At 35.3% G+C, this 19247-nt stretch overlaps 1 protein-coding gene across 5 annotated transcripts in view; it reads left to right on the top strand.

Annotated features, from left to right (window-relative positions):
• Positions 1-19247, top strand: part of ATP2B1 (ATPase plasma membrane Ca2+ transporting 1) — a 119601-nt gene that overhangs the window by 27124 nt on the left and 73230 nt on the right. For 2 of the 5 annotated variants that reach the window (XM_063712218.1, XM_054527483.2), the window contains exon 1: positions 4413-4558. The exons of 2 other annotated variants lie outside the window; for them this stretch is intronic. The gene's annotated coding sequence lies outside the window, so the exon portion shown is untranslated. Of the gene's footprint in view, positions 1-4412; positions 4559-17229; positions 17251-19247 lie in introns of those variants that run through there. One more of the 5 variants, XM_054527484.2, reaches the window with a different exon arrangement.

The raw sequence follows: 19247 nt of genomic DNA, 5'->3' as shown, positions 1-19247 counted from the left end.
TATAGATTTTGAACATTTCTTGTTAAATTTATTCTTAAGTGTCTTTAATCTTTTTTGGTTGCTATTGTGGTGGAGTTTTCTGTTATATTTTGTAATTGGTTATTAGTTGTGTATATAAAGGCTATTTTATGTATGTTTTAATTTTTATACTTAGTTGTTTCATTGAATTAATTTTCATTGGCTCTCAGTCCGTGATATTCAAGGTCTACTATTATGTCATCTGTAGAGATCATTTTTCCGTCCTAATTCTTATGTTTCTAGTTGTTTTGTTTTGTCTAATTCTTTACTGATATCTTTAGAATGATGTTAAATAGTAGTGGAACTAGCAGGCATCCTTTGCCTTCTATATTAAATGCCTCTAGTTTTCCCCATTAATTAAGATAATTGACTTTAGGACTGAGGTGGATATAATTTATAATGTAAAGTACTCATTTATTTCTGTTTACCAGATTTTCTAATATTGGACTATATATTCCTGGTATAAATTCCACTTGATCATGGTATATTTTTTCTTCATGCCGTTTGGAGACTATTTGCAGAAATCCTAACTAAAATATTAGCATCAATTTTTGTAAGTAATGTTGATCTAAATTTTCTCTTACTTTATTAGGTTTAGATGTCAGTGTTTTATTTGCTTCATAAGAAACTTGCTGGGCGTGGTGGTACACGTCTGTAATCCCAGCCACTCAGGAGGCTGAGGCACGAGAATCGCTTGAAATCTGGGAGGCGGAGGTTGCAGTGAGCCGAGATCACGCCACTGCACTCCAGCCTGGGTGACAGAGTGAGACTCTGTCTCAAAAAAAAAAAAAAAAAATTATAGGGATTTTTCTTTGCAACATTGTCTGTTTCATGTATCTCTGTTATGGTCAGTTTTGGTAAGCTGTATTTTCTTAACAAATTATTTCATTTAGGTTTTAAGATTTATTTTCATAGAGGTCTTTAATCTCTTATTTTTGGGGGATTTTCTCTTCTGTCATTTTATTCAGTATATCTGTGCATTTTTCCTACGTTATCAGCGTGTGTGTAACATATGCATTCTTTTCTTTTTACCGTGTTCTACTTTTGTTTTAGTCCTACAATTAGATATATTAAATGCTTGCCATTAGTCATTTTGCTAAAGCTTCCCAGATTAGCTCTTGGTTGGATGAATTTTACTCTCTAATAAATTCCTTAGGAATGCTCCAATGTATTGCTGAGTTCTTGTACATTCAAAACTGTTTGTTTTTCTTTTTGTATACTTAATGCTTGAAGGAAAGCTCGGCTCCCACATTCTGAAGTTGCTTGAAAATGCTGTTCCACGGTTATCTTTCTTTGTATGTTTTTGAAGTCTAGTTTTCTTACTTTTTAAAGTAATGTTTGTTTTTTTGTTCTGATGCTCTGGGGTTTTTTTTTTTTTTTAATCTTTGAAGTAAACTAGTTTAGTACATGTCTTGAAGTAGATTGTTCTAGGTCCAGTTTTCCAGATATACAGTGGACCTTTTCATTATGCTGGTTTAGATTGCCTCTTCTATGTGGAAAGATTTCTTGAATTATAGTTTTTAAATACTAGTTCTTTTCCATTGTTTCTGAAAAGACTCCAGTTATACAGTGTTGGATCTCTTGCACGTTTTCTGTTTCAGCTACTACCTCTTGACCCTTACTCCTTTTTTAAAAAATCTAATTTTCATTCTCTTATTTTTCTTAATTTCTTCAGTGACCCTTGCTAGATTTTCTATTCGAAATCCATTCTCCAATGAGCATTTTGTAATTCTTAATTTCCAAAATAATTTTGTCTTTTTTCTTTCAATTTCCTCCCTGAGAATGATCAGGTGTCATTGTATTTCTTCCTGGATTTGTGTTCATCTCTCTTTTTAGTTTTTGAATTTTTGGTTCCAGGTGATTTTTGTTTCTGTTGTTAATATCTGCAAATACTTGCTTGAGTATTTAATTCAATTTGAAGTATTGCTTTACAGTTTTCTTCCATTTCGTGGAGTGTGTATGGGGCAGGGGATAATTGTTTTGTAGAGAGAATGTTCATCAGCTGAAATGTGATTTGCGTTTTCTTTTTTCTTCCTCCAGTTCCTTTTCTATGGAGTTGGCTTGATTTTTATTTTCTTTTATTCCTTGGTAGTTTGTGAACTAGGTTCTTAGTTTAAGAATGCCTATTGTCAAAATAGTGAAGTACATCTTTTTAATGGATAATGGTGGTGGTGAAGAGGAGGCAGGAGTTTATGTGTCTTTCTCTTTGGTTTCTATAAGATCCCTAATTTTCTCTTCTTTTCCTTCACTGCCATATCTCCAAGGGACACCTCCCTTCTCTGTTTATCTTCTCCCCCAGAAGCCCTAATTGTGCCTGCCATTTCCGCTGCTATTCCCTTTCAATCTCTTGTATAGCTGATATTGTGAAATATCAAATTCTAGTACTTAGTATTTTGTCAGTGTGTGTTGGCCTTTCTTTTCTGTAGGAGATTTTGTCCATACTCCTCTATGTCCTTTGGTCCCCTTTTCTCTTTTGTCACAGAGTCTTAAGCCTCCCCTCTCCTATGATGTACCCTCAGACTTGCATTGGCCAAGGGAGCTTTGTTGGATTTTGGCATTTATTTCTCTACTTACAGGTAATTTGAAGTTTGTGGTACTCCATCTGCTATTAATACTGGAGGTTACCTATGGTTTTATTTGTACTTCTTATGATATTGTGCTTTTTGGGGAGAAGAGAGATTGGGATCAGGCTACTGCCATTATCCTCCTGGCTCAGAAGTTCCACAGGAGCTTTTTAAAATCAAGATTCTTAAGTCTTGGTCCTGGAGACTGATTCCAATGGTATGAAGTGAATTTTTTAAAAGACTAGTTCCATTATGTGGATATAGAGCTAATTTTAGCAGCTGGTTGCCTTAGACCAGGGAGAGGCCAATATTTTTGTAAAGGGTCAGATATTAGGTATTTTAGGCTTTGAAGACTGTCTTTGTTGTGTGTTCTTCATTTTTAAGCCTTTAAAATGTGAAGTAATAAAAATTATTAGTCTTTGGCTGTGCAAACTCAGGCTGTGGGTGATTTTGGCCAATCTCTACCTTAGACCACCTTCAAAAGTCCTTTCTTTTCAAAAGCTTGGCTTAAAAGTTATTGTAATGTTTACCTTTTTCTGAGAGCCTGAAATAGTGATTTTTTTTTTTTTAATGCCTTAAGTAGCTTTGGATCTACTCTGGAGTATAAACCAAGAGGTGCAAACTAGAAAACATGGAAGTAACAATATGAAATGGGAAATGTAAATGTAGTTGTTACCAGTTAGATGCTTCAGCAATAGAGGAACTTTATATTATTCCTGTAAAACACCTAACTTTACGAACACTATGGATGCCTAGCATATTGACCACCACAATGAGTAGCAGCTAGTATGCATGTAAATGTGCGAATGAGAAGTTCTTGGAGAATAAGTTGCAAATGGCCCTCCAGAGTTGTTTGTTTAAATTTTAAAAATTTATGTCAAAACGATTTTGACTTTTGCATGGCTGAAATTGAGCCTTTCTGGCAGTGTATACAGGTTCAATTGCTTCTTAAGGTAAGTCTTGATTTTTGTTAGTAAGACACACGCAAAATAGCTTCCTATTTGCCATGGCCAGAGGGCATATCCTTAGTCTTGAAGCTATATCCCATTGTCTAAATATGTTGGAGAAAGTGTGTGAAATCTTACTCTGTGTGTGACCATCTTTACTACTTCTGATTTTCCCCAGCAGCAGTAGTAAACAGTCATAAAACTCAAGGAGCCAAAGAGATCGTTTCAGAAGAGTAAATAAGATGAATAACCGCATAGTGTTGAGAACAGATAAAGCTTAGTTTGCAGGCTCATTAGTCATTGAGCACCTCTGAATGTCACTCACTGACAGGTTCTCTCTACACCCACAAGAAGAAAACATGAAACGGAGGCCAAATGGCCACTTCAAAAAATATCATTTAATCCTTCTGTATTCCACGAGGGGATTGATTTCTATTATGGAATCACTATGGTTTGAAATATGGGTTATTGGTTTTTTTTTTTTTTTAGGGAAAAGAAAGGCAGTATGTTACGCATCTTTAGTTTTTTGGTCACCAGTCATTTTATCTTCATTATTCGTGGATGTGTAGTCAGTGTGTAAAAATCTTTTGTTAAGTAGGGGCTAGTTAGGTTAGTTTGTAGTGAGCTGAAACCCTTGGATTTTTTTTTTTAATGATTTCTCCATTCTGTATATATGTGTGTGTGTATATATGTATATATAATTCCTGCATGCCCCCAACCCCCTGAAGTCTAAAGGTGGGATTTAGTATTTGTAAAATGTCATTTGTTCCTTTCTGTGTCCCATTCTGTGAACATCTAGTTATGGTATTTGAAACTTGTCTTTTATGCTTTCCTTTAGGTTTTTGATTAAAGAGTGAAAAGGATGAACATATAATTTAATTGGTATTCTACTACTGGTGGAATTCTGAATAGTCACACCCGATTTTATGATACTGTTAAGAAGAAATGAACATTGGTATGAAGTTTGGTATCAGGAGAAATAAGCAAATGAAAAGAGCTGAAGGAACCAGTTTTTGTATTTTTATGGAAGTAAGTAGTAGTATAATGTTACTTCCAGTACAGTTTTCCTTTGAAGGTAGTAGAGGAGGATGCAGAGAGGGTACATTTGTTCTGTGGCATTTTCAGTTGCAAAATGAGTAAATCATAAGTTTCATTATAAGCTTGGTCTTGTGTTCTTCCATTTAAAGTGTGGTGAATCAGATATTGCCATTAGTGAATTAAGAGGAGAATATTTGAAGGACAAATTAATCTCAGTTGGAGACTATTCCTTAAAATGTTCATTAGCGTGCTAGAAAGATTTGGGAGAAGGTATAATCACTACCTCCCACTTCTCAGCATACAATTGAAATTAAACTCCTGTGGATAAATCACTGAAAACAGCTGGGCTCTGCCTAGGAGTATCTCAAAAGCTGGACCCTAGATCCATGTAAAATACAAGGTGTTTAATATCCTACAGGGTCTGTATTCAGTATCATTTGGCAGTGACAAAAGAAGTTTCTGTCTGCTGATCCTTGTGTATCCCTGCACATATACAAAGTAGTTGTTAATCTTTAAAATTGCGAAATGCTTTTCAGAATAGCACTGTGATTGTTTTTGTTTCTTTGTTTGGTGATGGTGGTGGTGGTGGTTTTTATTTTTGAGAGAGAGTGACTTCTGAATTTTTTGGTCCATAATGCATACTAGTTTCTACAGAGTTTTCTTCTGAGGAAAGAATGTGATTTGCCACCGTGTAGAAAAGGCTCACTTTTTTTGTTTGTGTTCTATAATAATAACTAAAAAGTCTGCTTTATAAGTTTGGGAATTATTCTTTTAACAATGAGAATTTAGAAGGATAATTATCTTGTAAGACTGTGGAGCCAGAACGTTTTGTTTTATATGTGTGGCACAGCTATAAAATGGATAAGCTGTATCTATTTGCAATTCTTATACTCAGTTAAGTAAAAGTGTCTTCACTTAGGGAAGACTACATTCCCCAAACTTTGCATACTACTTTATTATCCTGTTAAAACAGATATTACCTACATAAACATCAATAGTAGAAATATTCTTCTCATTTAAAAATTGTAATATAGGTGGGTGTGGTAGCTTATGCCTGTAATCCCAGCTTTTTGGGAATCCCAGCTACCAGGAGGTGGAGATCAGCCTGGGCAACGTAGTGAGACCCTGTCTCTACCTAATATACATATTATATGTATATGTAGAGAGAGAGGGAGAAAATGTTTATTTTTCTAGACAATTACGACTTTAAGATGAGTGTTCTAAGGCATATGCAGTTGTATCTGATGCTGCACAAAGTCTGACAAAATACATCACCAGTAATTCTAGGAACCATCAATTGTGTAAACCTTGTCTGTAATTTCTTTTGCAATACCTTACATGATTCTGTACATCCAAGGTAAATTCAGAAACTATTTATTGTTGAGGGTAAATTGAACACCTTCGGTTTTAACCTTGTAATCTGTACTCCCCAGAGCCTCTTAGGAGCACCTACAATGGGAGAGAGGAGATTGGGAGGTTCTATAAGATTGGTAGGTTCTCCATCACTGCACTTCGTTCCCTAACCTCCACCTCACCCAAACTCCTAGCTTGGATTTTGTGTTTTACATATCAGACATAATTAACCCCCTCCCCCAATGAGGAAACATTTGATGACAAATTTCTGAAGTTGTTTAAAAAAGAAATTCTTCCAGTCTAAATCGATTTGTTAAATATTCTTTAAGTAATGTTATTTTCTGGGAATGTTTTATTATTTGTTTTTGAAATAATAATACTAAAAATAACTCCTGGCTTGTCAGGAAACTTTACAGTAAAAGTAGTATCTTTCCCCAGAAAGTTAACAGAACACCTATCACTGGAATTACAAATGTGTCTGGGGCAATCCAGAAAAGACTCCTCTCTTACCTGTTTTGTCAGTCATGTGAAATATTTTGGTGGTCCTGAACTTGAGTTGTGGTGGTCACTTTTTTTTGGAATGTAGTAAAAGCACTTCATTGCTTCAATTGTAAGTTATATGACAGCAATATGTATGGAGAGGGTGCAGATTTTATATTTCTGTGTTTTTCTAGCAGTGCCATTTATTCATTTAACAAATATATAAGTGCCTAACTTGTGTTCGACCACATACTTAGGCTCATTGCTAATATAGCAATAAGACATATTCTCAAAATGCAAAATAATTTTTAAAGATTGAGGAACTACAGTAATTCTGCTTTCAGAATACAGGTCGTCATCCATCAGAATAGATTAATTAACTTGTCTTGAATATTTTGATTCTGAAAGACGTAAGTTGACATTTATATAACGTGATTCTGTCTATACTGTTAAATTTACACATTACGTGTCAAAAGTATAAGCTTATTGCTAGAACAAATTGAGGTTTTCTAGTTCATTTTTAATGAACAATTCTTGGATTCTAAGCTAGACGGAATCTTTTCCCTTTTTCAGTCTCTTTGTGTTTCCTTAGTGTAATGTGATGCCTTTCACATAATGGGCTTTATTAAATATTAATGATAATGAAAATTGTTGATCCCTAAAACACAGGACACTTCAGGATTAAAATTCCCAAGAATTTTGGTGACAGCTTGTTAATACATAATATCTCGAGTTTCTGGAGTACCTGTGAGAGCTTTTCAATTTTGGCTAATCTTAGCATGTGACAATTTTAAGTGTTTAAATATCTGATTCAAGCAAGTACACTTTATGTAAAGGCTAATGTTTTCAGTAATGGGAACAATATTTTACATTTACTTGGTAGTCTGTTTTTTGTTTTTAATTCTATGCATTGCTTTTCCAAATAGATGATTGTCTCAGAGAGGTGTGGTTCCGTGCCTCCATAACATACATGCAAAGGCACAGTGCTGAGGAGCAAACCACACTGACTGGGTGTGAATCCCAGCTCTGCCCCTTAATAGTTGTGTGAACTTGGACAAATTTCTTAACCCGCCTCACTTCAGTTTCCTCTGTTGTAAAATGGAAAGCTGATTAATACCAGTCTCATAGGAGCACAATAAACCAAAAACGCTATTGAAATGTTAGGTATTGTTACCATCATCATTAATCATTCACTTTATGTAAAACTGGCAGCATAGTGCTCTCTATATAGTAAGCATTCAAAATTGGGTGGTTTTTCATTTAGATTTGGCAGCAAGCCAGAGGTAGTACTTTGAAATGTGTTTGCTACCTTTGTACTTTGTAATGTGTTTTGTAATGTGTTAAAGAGGTAGTACTTTGAAATGTGTTTCTTTATCTTCCTTTTTTAAATTATTTTTTGCTTTTTATTTTTTGAGAGGGAGTCTCTTTCTGTCACCCGTGCTGGAGTGCAGTAGCGTGATCTCGGCTCACTGCAGCCTCTCCCTCCCAGATTCAAGCAATCCTTTTACCTCAGTCTCTTGTATAGCTGGGATTACAGGAACCTGCCACTATGCCCAGCTAATTTGGGTATTTTAATAGAGACGGGGTTTCACCATGTTGACCAGGCTGCTCTTGAACTCCTGGTGTCAGGTGATCTGCCTGCCTCAGCCTCCCAAAGTGCTGGGATTACAGGCGTGAGCCACCGCACCAGCCAGTTTCTCTATTTTATACATGAGAAAAATGAAACCAAGGGAGATAGAGCAATTTTCTTAGGATTAAGTGCTAGCACAGCAGAGTCAGAATTAGAATTTTGTCGTTTCGTTGTTGCTTCTTTCTACTCTAGAGATTTCAAAAAGGAAGAGATTGCTAATGATGATGCTGAGGTATCTCCTCTCTTGGGGTAAAGGAGACTTGCTGTCTCTAAAGGGACCTCTCAGGATAGGAATTGCATTTCTTAGTAGTTTACCATAGTAAAGAGTCTGAAACTTATAGACCCTGAAGCCTAGTATTTCTACAGTTACCTAATTTTTGTCTCAGGTTCATATTTACAGAGTTCATGAGCTTGATATAAAAATCAGAATGTCTATTAATTTACAGTTTTAAAAAAACTGCCTTGGGAAACAGACTCTCAGGTCTTGGCTAGCACATTCTCTTCCCTGTAGATTTACCACATGGGAAACCACGTTATAATTAGGAGGTTGCTTAGTGAGTATGTAGGCAGAACAAGCGGTATGTTTGGAATGTGTGATGGACTCAGGCTTTTCTTAACTTCTCAAAGACCGGTTAGTTACCTCATCCGGCAATTGGGGGTAATAATATTAAATACTACATTGCCTAGGGCATTGGGAAGATTAGGTGAAAGGATCCATGTAGAGTATACTGTAAATTGCTAAACACAATGTCTGGCACAGGTGTCCTCCTCTTAACTCTGGTAAGTAGTCAACATTTTAATCCCTCAGTTAGGATACAAATACTACTGTAACCTCATTGTGAACCTAGAGAACTCTTCCTTCTAAATACTGCTTGAATGAGAAAGGCCAGATTTTCTTTTCCTCTTCTAATGATTATCCTTTGCCTGTGCTTTCATGTTTGACCAACCCATTTCTGACTGTTAAATGTTTTTTTTCTCCCATTGAGTTAAACTGACTCAGTCTACCTAATGTCAGATCTTGAGTCCTGGGCTCCATTTTGCTCTTTTTAGGTTGCCCATTTTGAATGTTCTGCTCAATCCATTTTATTAGGTTGAGCTCTGTGAAATTGCTGATATTCTACTGGTTTTCATCCACAAAAATGGCAGTGTCATATGGTTTAACCTGATATAATGTATAATGATTTTAAATTTTAATTCCTTTCAGATGATCCTAGCAGTTCCTATTCCAAGTCAGTTGATGAGGTCTGAGCCCCCCCACCCCTTTTTTTTTCAAATGTATAAGGCCTGAACTGTTATACTTCTTTCCCTGTGATCAGGTTCCAAGAAGGTTCTTCTGTTGTATGTGGGCATGTGTCTTTTGTGTAGTGTATCATTTTTCCTTTTCTCTTTACATTTAGCTCAGACCAGCATTAACCAGGCGAATGATTACTTGTACTTCCTTAACTGATAGTTTACGTTTTGCATTTATTATTAATTTTTTTGATTGTTAAGCCAAAGTTTGCTGCTCAGTATACATTCTGTTTATGATGTCCTAGGACATAAGCATTAATTTTAAAACCTTCACAGCTTTGGTAAGGATATTGTGGATTAGTACCAGGATTGGCAGATTTCTTCTGTTATAGTAGAATTTCAGTGTAATGCTGATAGATCAAAGTCAGAATGCCTGTTGGATACTCTGTTCAATACTTGCACGACGGGATCTTTCATACTCCAAACCTCAGCATCTGGCAGTATACCCAGGTAATAACCCTGCACATGTACTCACTGAATCTAAAATAAAAGTTGAAAACAACAAACCAAAACAACAACAATTACAAAAAGTAAGAATGCGTAACAATTGAAAAAAAAAAAAAACTTCGGTTTTATTTTGTGCACATAACATCCATTGCATTTAGGAAATAATCTGTATTTATTTTTTATTTATTGTTAAATGTATTTATTATTTTTATTATTATTTAGAAAAGAATCTGTTGGATTGCTCCTCTGACAGATTAGCTCCTTTTCCCCTCCTGTTTCTGATTCTTGTCCATTTACATTATGTCAGTTCTACATGATTATATCTATCTTTGGGTAGATACATTTCTGTGCTTTCCCCCGAATATTGTGTCACAAAGAGTTTTCCAATTTGGTATTTAGTTTCCTAGTCATTATTTTTAAATCTCTAAGAATCTTAAACAGTTAATCATCTGATTTTAATTGTGAGAAGAAAACTTTTTTCTCCCACTGGTGTGTCACTCTCCTTTTCTTCTTAAAGTCGACCATTCTGGTTTGGAGATCAGCAGTTATAAAATTGTAGATACGTAATACATCCCCCTTGCTTTTTAATTCTTAAATACTATTTGATGTCATATATAAGGACATCACATTCATATACTAAACTGATTATTTTTGTTTATTTAATAAATATATAGTGTGCCTTCTATATCACCAAGCTAACTTAAGCATTATGTAATGTATGCAAAATAGGAGAGTTTATTAGAAACAAATTAAAAATATTACTATTGATTATTACCATAGTTATTATACTTAATAATATACACTATACAGTTCATGACTGTTTATTATTAAGTGCCAGGCCCTAGCTCTAAGACATTGGGATGATTCTAAGATACTTCATATGGTAATTCATTTAATCTCCTCAAAAATTATGAGATGGGGGTGATATCCATATTCTACAAACGAGGAAGCTGAAGCACTACGTAAATTGTTCAGGGTCACTCAGCTAGTATGAGAAAGTGCTGGGAGGAAATCTAAGAAGCTGTGGACCTGTCATCATCCTAGTTATGATTTAGTGTCAGGTCAGGCATCCTCTTGAGTGCTGAAAAAAATCTTTGCTTCTTTGGGATTGACAGTCTTTTTTGCTGGCACCTGAGATGGGCCTTGCTAAAGGACATCTGTTTGTCTTCAATATCATTGCCACGTTCTCCAGTTCAGTTAAGTTACCCTGTGTTGAGCAGTTTCTGTGGGCAAGGTACTGTTGTTGGAGTGGTCACTGGGAGATACAGAAATGAACAAGACCATCCTGCCCTCAGCTTACGGTTTAATCAGGAGGAAAGCTATGTACACAAGAAAATGCAGTACATACTGAGTGTGTTATAGAAGCTCAAAAAGATGGTAGAAGCATAGATACATATTTTAATTCCATGCCATGGAGTTAGAGTAGAAGGAGCATTTTAATTGTTCCTTGAAGAAGTTAATAGAAAGGCAAAGGGAATCGACTAGCTTTCATTAGGGAAAACTCTTTAGTATGACAGTAGGAGACTATTACTTGGAACTTGTCCAAAGAGAGAAAAAAGGAGATGGGAAATCTAAGAACTATATTGGAACAAATGGATGAGAGAAGGGATGCTGATTTGGGACATGACACCCATACTGAAGCTGTCAGTATCAGTACCTCCTCTGTTGATCTACTACATGTATGATCTGTTGAAAACCTCGTGAGAGGGGAAATGTTTATAGGCTAGATGCTGTGCAGCTTCCATCACCATCTTGAAAGTAATCCCTCCTTATTATCTCCCTGGTTCATTCATTTTACCTTTTGCAGTTGGTAAGAATGGAAACATCTTCTCAAAAGATGGTGCAAATCTCTCTTTAGGCTTATAAAATAATTTCAATTGCCTATATTAAAAAGTTACGAGAAAGAATTAGGAAGTCAGGAGCTTTTGAAAACTGTATGTTTTTTCTCCCTCAGTCCAAAAATAACCCAGAGTTTTGGTTACATTTCTTTTTTATGTGTGTGCTGGTTATCTTATTTTAGTTTTCTGTTAGGAGAGCTTGAGGATTTTAATAGCATTAATCTTTTGCAATGTAAATTTAATTCTGATAAACAATGAAGCAATCTGTTAGCCTCTGTAGGGGCTATAAAAGAACATGAGTTGTGGCTACTGCTCTGCCCTCAGGAAGCTTAAGTTGTATTTGAGAAGATGAAGTTTTAAGAAAACCTCTGGAGGTACAAATAGGTAATGTGTTTTTATCATGGTAGCAGCTTTTTTCTGTGTTGCCTTCTTGTTTTCCTGTGTTCAGCTATATTAAACTATCATTCACACTGCAGTTTTTAGCCCCTTCCCCAGCTGTGCACTACTCTGCCTCAATTTAGATGTATCCTAGACAGTGAAGCTCTTCTTGAAGTCACGTACCTGGCTAACACTTTGTGTTCATTGTATCTTTTGTGATGTTCTCTGCAGCACTTAATTGTTTGCTTGTTTTGGCTATTCAGGTTCTTTTTTTGGTTCCATATGAATTTTAGAATGATTTTTTCTAATTCTGTGAAAAATGGCCTTGGTAGTTTGATAGAAATAGCACTGAATCTGTAGTTTGCTTTCAGCAGTATGGCCATTTTAACGATACTGATTCTTCTAATCCATGAGCATGGAATGTTTTTCCATTTGTTTGTATCATCTATGATTTCTTTTAGCAGTGTACAACACTTAATTTTACTTTCTAGTATGCTTGTCTTTCTCCCTCATTTAGACTGTAAACTCCTTGAAGACAGAGCCTTGGACATAGAGTTTACTCAGATACCTTTGGGACTGGTAAGAACTTTGGAGAACAACAACAGGTGTTGGGGGACAGTGATAAGTTTAATATTGGTGATTGCATTTGAAGTACAGCAAGATACTCAAATAGAAATGTCTGTTAACAGAACATGGCCTGGCACTTGATTAAGGTGGTAGATGTAGGCCATAATATGGTATGAGTTGCCAAGAGGCCTGTGGATAGATCCCTGGGTAATACCCTCATTTAAGATGTGGTAAAGATTTTAAAAGGGGGTGAATGTGAGCAGAGGAGGATGGGTTAGAGACCTGTGAGAATAAGTAAATGATACAATGGACAGGAGGGAACAGTACTGTCAAGTGACACAGAATTAAGAGGAGGATGAGGACTGATAAAAACCCTGAGATCATTAATAGATGATGGCTAATAGAAGCATTAATAGAAGATGGCTCTTCATAGAGAGCCATCTTAGTAGTGTGTGGACAGAAGAATGGATTCAGTTTGTCAGGGTCAAGGTGAGAGTGGGCCATTAGGAAGAAGCATTGTGAATAGATCTTTTTAAGAAGTGGGATAAAAGGAGGAGGAAAAAAAAGAATAGCCTGATGGGTTATCAAAATCCAGGGGAGACATGTTTTTTGTTTTTTTTGTTTGTTTGTTTTTTGTGGAGGGGAGGTGGGTAGAGAAAAATGGTCTTTTATGTTGTAGAATGTATCTGAATATTGGCTAGTCTGAGGAAACCAAGAGAAAGGGGATGGAAGTGGTGGTAGCTTGCAGTGGCAATCAAGGAAGCAAGGTCTTGGAGCAGACTTGAGGACCCTGGAAAGAGCTGGAGTAATTTAAGAAAGTCTTGGAATTGAAAGAGGAACATGACAGGAAGTTATAGAGATGTGTCCGTGGATCATATATGACTGAGAAAAAATTCTGATGGAACTAAGAACTCAGTTTTTAAACTTTTACCAACATTACTCAGCCAGATGGTATGTCTATTCAGGGGTAGCTAATGAACCAGATGGGTGGTAGGAGGATAAAGAGCAAGTGAGACATAAGAGCAAAACTGGAGTCATTGACCATTGAGAAGTAGGCATTTTTAGGGAGGCAAGTGTTGATCAGAAAGGATCTTGACTACCTTTGAGCTTGAAGGTCAGAATGTATACACAAGATTCAGTAGAAGTGAAGAGAAATAAAGTGAGATAAGTTGTTCACTGGAGAGGAAATTTTGAAAATAGAACAATTCCAAGGGATGATAAGTTTAACTTGTGGCCGTCCGCTTGAATAGCAGGTAGAGAATACAGATCAAAGTCTTAGAATGAAGGTCAGGAGTGTGTGAAATCAGAGAGTTTGAAGGATCATCAACATGTTGTGATGGAGTGGGCTACAGTTCAACACATCCCTGTTGCCCATATTCTTTGCACTTTGGTGAGTTAACCATAAATAAATTCTTGTCTGATATCCTCTTAAAATAGAATTTACCTTATTTTCCAACCAGATTATTTAAATGTTTTGCAAAAGTGAGTATTGATTTACTGAACTGTTCTTTAATAATCACAGCTGGAAATTGCAAAAGATCATCAACTATGAAACTATATAAATAAAAAGAGATAAAGAAATGGGAAAGTGCCTTCTTTCCTTAGTTCTCTATTCAGTTGGTGAAGAACTGGAATAAATCTTATTGAAATCTAGAGTTTTTAATTAAGAAAACAGAAAGCTCATGTTAAATTTACAGATAAGAGTTATGCCTCCCTCAATATTGCCAGCTTTATTTTTGTGAGCTCTTTCAGTGACATAATGAGCATCCTGTTTCCTTAAGCATGTAAGTGTAGGTTCTTGTGAATTGACAGGATAGAAGCTCTTAAGAACTGAGTAGGCCGACAGAGCAGCTGGTGTGACATTCAAGTGTTCATGTTGCCTTCTAGCTCCTGAACAGAAGGAAAAACACGGTTTTAATTTAGAAATCTCTTCTCTGACTATAGCTGAAAATTTCAACACCAGTGAGACTGGAAAATGATAGAACATTTGGTTCTCATATTTAACTGGAGATATAGTATGTTCTTATATTTGGTAAACTGCACAGGATTATATAAAATTAACTTTATTTTTTGAGCTTTTCAAAAGCTTATTTTACTAGGAAACTTACTGTGAAGATGAAAGGTTTCTTTTTTTTTTTTTTTTTTTTTTTAAGATGAAAGGTTTCTAAAATGCCTAAATAGAACAATAGAATAGGAGAAAACAAAGTAGTTTATTTTGTGGGAGAGCAAAAGAAAGTAGGTACCTAAAGTTCTCTGTTAAACTTTTAAAAATTTAATATTTTTTAGGTGTTTAAAGTAATTTAACATATGTTCAGAATGTATCAATATGAGTCTCCACATTTTTTGAATAAAAGAAATTATTTGCAGTGTTTATGTATATTTGTGTATTATAAGGCTTAAATGGAAAAATATTAGTATACTTGGTACTAAAAATCAAAACACAAAAAAAACAAGTAATATTTTTAGGAAGTAGTCTGCTTTCAGTTATCCATGCGCATCAAGAATAGCATAATAGGCCTGGTGTGGTGGCTCACGCCTGTACTCCCAGCACTTTGGGAGGCCGAGGCGGGCGGATCACGAAGTCAGGAGATCGAGACTATCCTGACCAACATGGTGAAACCCCATCTCTACTAAAAATACAAAAATTAGCTGGATATGGTGGTGCATGCCTGTAATCCCAGCTGAGGCACGAGAATCGCTTGAACCAAGGAGGCGGAGGTTGCAGTGAGCTGAGTGCACTGCACTCCAGCCTGGCGACAGAGCGAGACTCTGTCTCAAAAAAAAAAAAAAAAAGAATAGCATAATAAAGAACCATGAGTAATTTGCTTATATTTGTTTGAGGAAACTTTTGGATCAAGGTGACAATCCAGCAGTTTGTTCCCTAGTCAAGGTTGAGGCTACACTTTGTCAGTAGTGGCTCTCCAGACCAGTAGGATTAGCATCACTGTTATCTGAGAAGTTGTTAGACGGTCTCATGAAGTGTTTGATCAACTGAGTGAGGCTCAGTAATCTGTGTTTTCACAGGTGATTGAGGTGATTCTGATGCATGCTGAAGTTTAAGAACCACTAATCGCTAGTGTGTTAACTTTTAAGTTTGTTCTGGTTTTGGTAAATTCAGAGAGATTGTTTTTGGTTTTGTAAGTATAACCTTGCAAAATTAGACCAACCTCCAGAGAGACAGGTATCATAAATGTTTGGGATAAGATGATACCAACTGACTTGACCATAGACCAAAAATTTCTGTAGTCAAGATACCTGTGTTTGAGATCATTCACATTAAAATTTTATGATATACTGTGCTTAAGTACTTCGTTGGCATGAATGAATAATCTGTACTGAAAATGACAGCAATCAAAAGCCAAAATAGTTATCTAACAGCCCCAGGGAGGGAGGCGAGTCACCTATTCTGCTTTGGGCTGGCATATTTCTTTATAGACTAAAGGCTGTGGGAAACAGGAGCTGTGCTTGGGCCTTTAGGATAAGAAAACCTGGGTGGTTTTTTTTTTTTTTTTTTACACTTTCACTGAGCCAGACTGTTACAGTGTGGTTTCATCATTTTAATTGAATTGTGGAATTCAGAAATATGAGAGAAACAAAATAAATAGGCCCTGTAAATGCACACACAAATAAATTTTTATTATTATCAATAAACGAATCTCGTTTCCTCTGACTAAAAACAGATGAAAGCAATTATAAAGGCTGCTGTGCCATCCAACCCCTCCCTACAGACTGCTTTGACTTCGAAAAAAGGAACAAACAATGGAAAGTGAAAACAAGCAGCTAGAGATGACAGTGTAGTGGGAATAAGAGTCAGACATCAGAGAAATGAAGGCAGAAGAACATTTCAATAGTCAGGGAGTGGTTAACAGTAGCAAAGGTTGCTGGTAGGTTAGATTAGGGCTAAATGTGTCCATTAGATTTAAGAACACAAGGGGTCAGTGGTCACCTGGAAGAGTAGTTTCAACGCAGCATAAAAGAGGAAGCTAGACTGTAATAGGTTGATTTATGAGTGGGAGATAGTGTAGAAACAGCAAATTTTGGAGCAGTTGATAGTTAGATGTGGAGTTAAGTGTTTTTTTAACCAAATGGTATTTACTAGGTAAGATTGTTTTCATTATTATTTAGACCTACTTGCCAACTTTATTACCATGTTGATTTGGCAGATTTTTATTTAGCATGGGTAACCCTAACAAATTATTTTTCAAATAAATGTATTGTTTCTTTCAGGCTGTATGAAATATTATAATTCAGTATTATTTCTTTGCATACCCTCAAGAATCTAAGACCCTGGTTAAAAAACATTGCCATGTAGCAGGCGTGTAATTCATTTTAAAATCTGAAATATCCTTTAACTTACTCTGTTGTCTAAAAGGATTTAAAGGAAAGCTATAATATATCTAAAAGGATTTAAAAGAAAGCTATAATATATCTGGCATACCAAGATGGTTTGAAAACTCCTTGAATGCTGTGACTTTCTCTTAACTCATCTAACACCTAACATATTCTTTTAAACAAAGTGTTACGAAGTTTTGTTTAGCTCTGCTGTTTAAATTGTGGTTGCTTCCATTGTAAAATCTGTTTTTCAAATTTATTTTAGCTTATGGTTCAAGAGTACCTACTATGTTCCAGACAGTGCTGGGGTTAAAAAGGAATGGCACAGATTCTCCCATGAGTTACAGTTCCTTGGGAAAGACAGAGAGGTAAACAAATCATTGCAGCTGTGTGATAAAGGCTATAATAGAAGAACAAATTAATGCCTTCCTTATTCTAATCTAGTTGTTTCCCACCCTGAGAGATTTGCTAAAGTGTTTATGCCAAGTTTGTAACTGACAGCAGCTGTAACTTGCCTTTAAAGTACTGTACTTAGTCTCTGCCTCTGGAAGAGTCTACTAGATAAGTAAGTTACTTAGAGGAGTAGGACTAATTTTAGTCAACACAGACACAGTGATGGTATTTAGGAATCCTTTATCTAAAATAAATCAGGCATTTTAGATAATGCTTATTTTCTGCTTTATCACCTCTATAAAACTAAAATCCTGTTTGGTGAATTTACTCTTGTTTATATGTTATTCTTTACTCATCTAATATAAATTACTTTTCTAAACAAGCAGTATAGGTTTAATCTTTTATGTGAGCGTGTATGTTTTCTTTAAGCCCCTTAAAAAGTGAAAAATGTGACTTAAGAGTAAATTTAAATTTGAGTCATTCCTTGATTTCTTTAAAGCATTTTAATGAAATAATTTGAATGTACCAAAACTTTGTAGAATAAACTCTTTACCATTCTTATAGTGTCTGTTTGATATGTATAATAATAGACCATCTGCTCTTTTCACCATGAGAGTGAGATATTACATGCAAGCACTTATATTTAAGTTTACAGTAAATTATCATGGTTGAAAGACTTCAAATTTTTAGGGTGTGAATCGGGTAAAAGGTTATTGTCTTTCTGCAGAAAGTGACTATATAAGAGGGTTGAAAGATCATAGTCTTTTTGGAAGACTGAGTAATAATAAAACTCCAGTCTCGTGTTAAAAAAAAAAAAAAAAAAAAGATCATAGGCTCTCTTGATAAGATATGGAGCTCAAAGATGGAAAAAGCATGGTTTTTTGCCTTTAAATAACTTTTCGGTGTAATGGGCCATAAATTTAGGCTCAGTTATGTAGTATACTATCCAAACCTTCTATAGGACATTTGCAGTGCTAAGTTTCAGATTGTCCACACTGATTGAGAATCACTGCTGATATCTAGGAGGACTGGGTGGGGTAGGGCTGGATTTTTAAACTCATGAGGTAGCTGTCACTGTCAATAAAATGCCAATAGCAACCACAGTGAGAAACAGCTGTGTAGGCTAGCTTTCGCTCTTGGTGTAACTATGTCTGTGTGCAAAGGAAGTGGAATTGATTTTATGTTAAAGAAAAAAACACACACAAAGAAAAAAACACACAATGAAAATGGAGATCTCTTGAGTTCTTTTTTGAAAGCCCGTAGTCAAAAATTATTTTTTAGTTCTTTGTCAGTCAAATGGTGCATCTAATGGTCAGGGTGTTAGTACCAGTTTTAAAGTACAGTGCCAGTTATTTCCCTGATAGTAGTAGCCTCCTTAAAACTTGCATACTGTTTATCCTGCGATTTAAATTTCAGCTATTTACTCTCATTTTTAATGATTTTGTGAGTATTTAATGCTTGCTTTATTTTATAAGTATCTTTATCCATTTTGGAAGTAGACAATTATGAGTGTTTGGTTTTAATGGCCATAAAATGAACTATTGGATTTGATCTCCAACATCACTTTTGCTGTTAAATTCTAGAATTCTTTGCTTTGTAACCATAATTTAACAGAAAAGTCTTTTTAAAATAGTGTTTTATTTTGATTTTGATTCAGTAACTTTTATAAAAAGTAATACTTGCTTAATCACTCCAAAAAATCAGTAATTACTCTGATTAATGTATCATGTTAGTGTATTTGGGTCCGGGGAATAAACTCTAATTGTGTACAGTTATATCAAAGTTGATATTAATTTATGAGGTGGTACACATTGACTTCTAAACACCAAAGAACTAAAAATTTGAAACTTAAAACTTTGTATTCTCATTAAATGAATGAAAATAAAGTGTCTTTATCTTTAGAAGATTTTTTTAAAAACCCTAAATCAATAATTTGTGTTCATATAGAACGAGTCATGGATTAAGACCCTTT

This window comes from Pongo abelii, chromosome 10, assembly GCF_028885655.2.
Source record: "Pongo abelii isolate AG06213 chromosome 10, NHGRI_mPonAbe1-v2.0_pri, whole genome shotgun sequence".
Taxonomy (NCBI): domain Eukaryota; kingdom Metazoa; phylum Chordata; class Mammalia; order Primates; family Hominidae; genus Pongo; species Pongo abelii.
The sequence above is the reverse complement of the archived record's forward strand: the minus strand, read 5'-3'. Positions and strand labels throughout refer to the sequence as shown.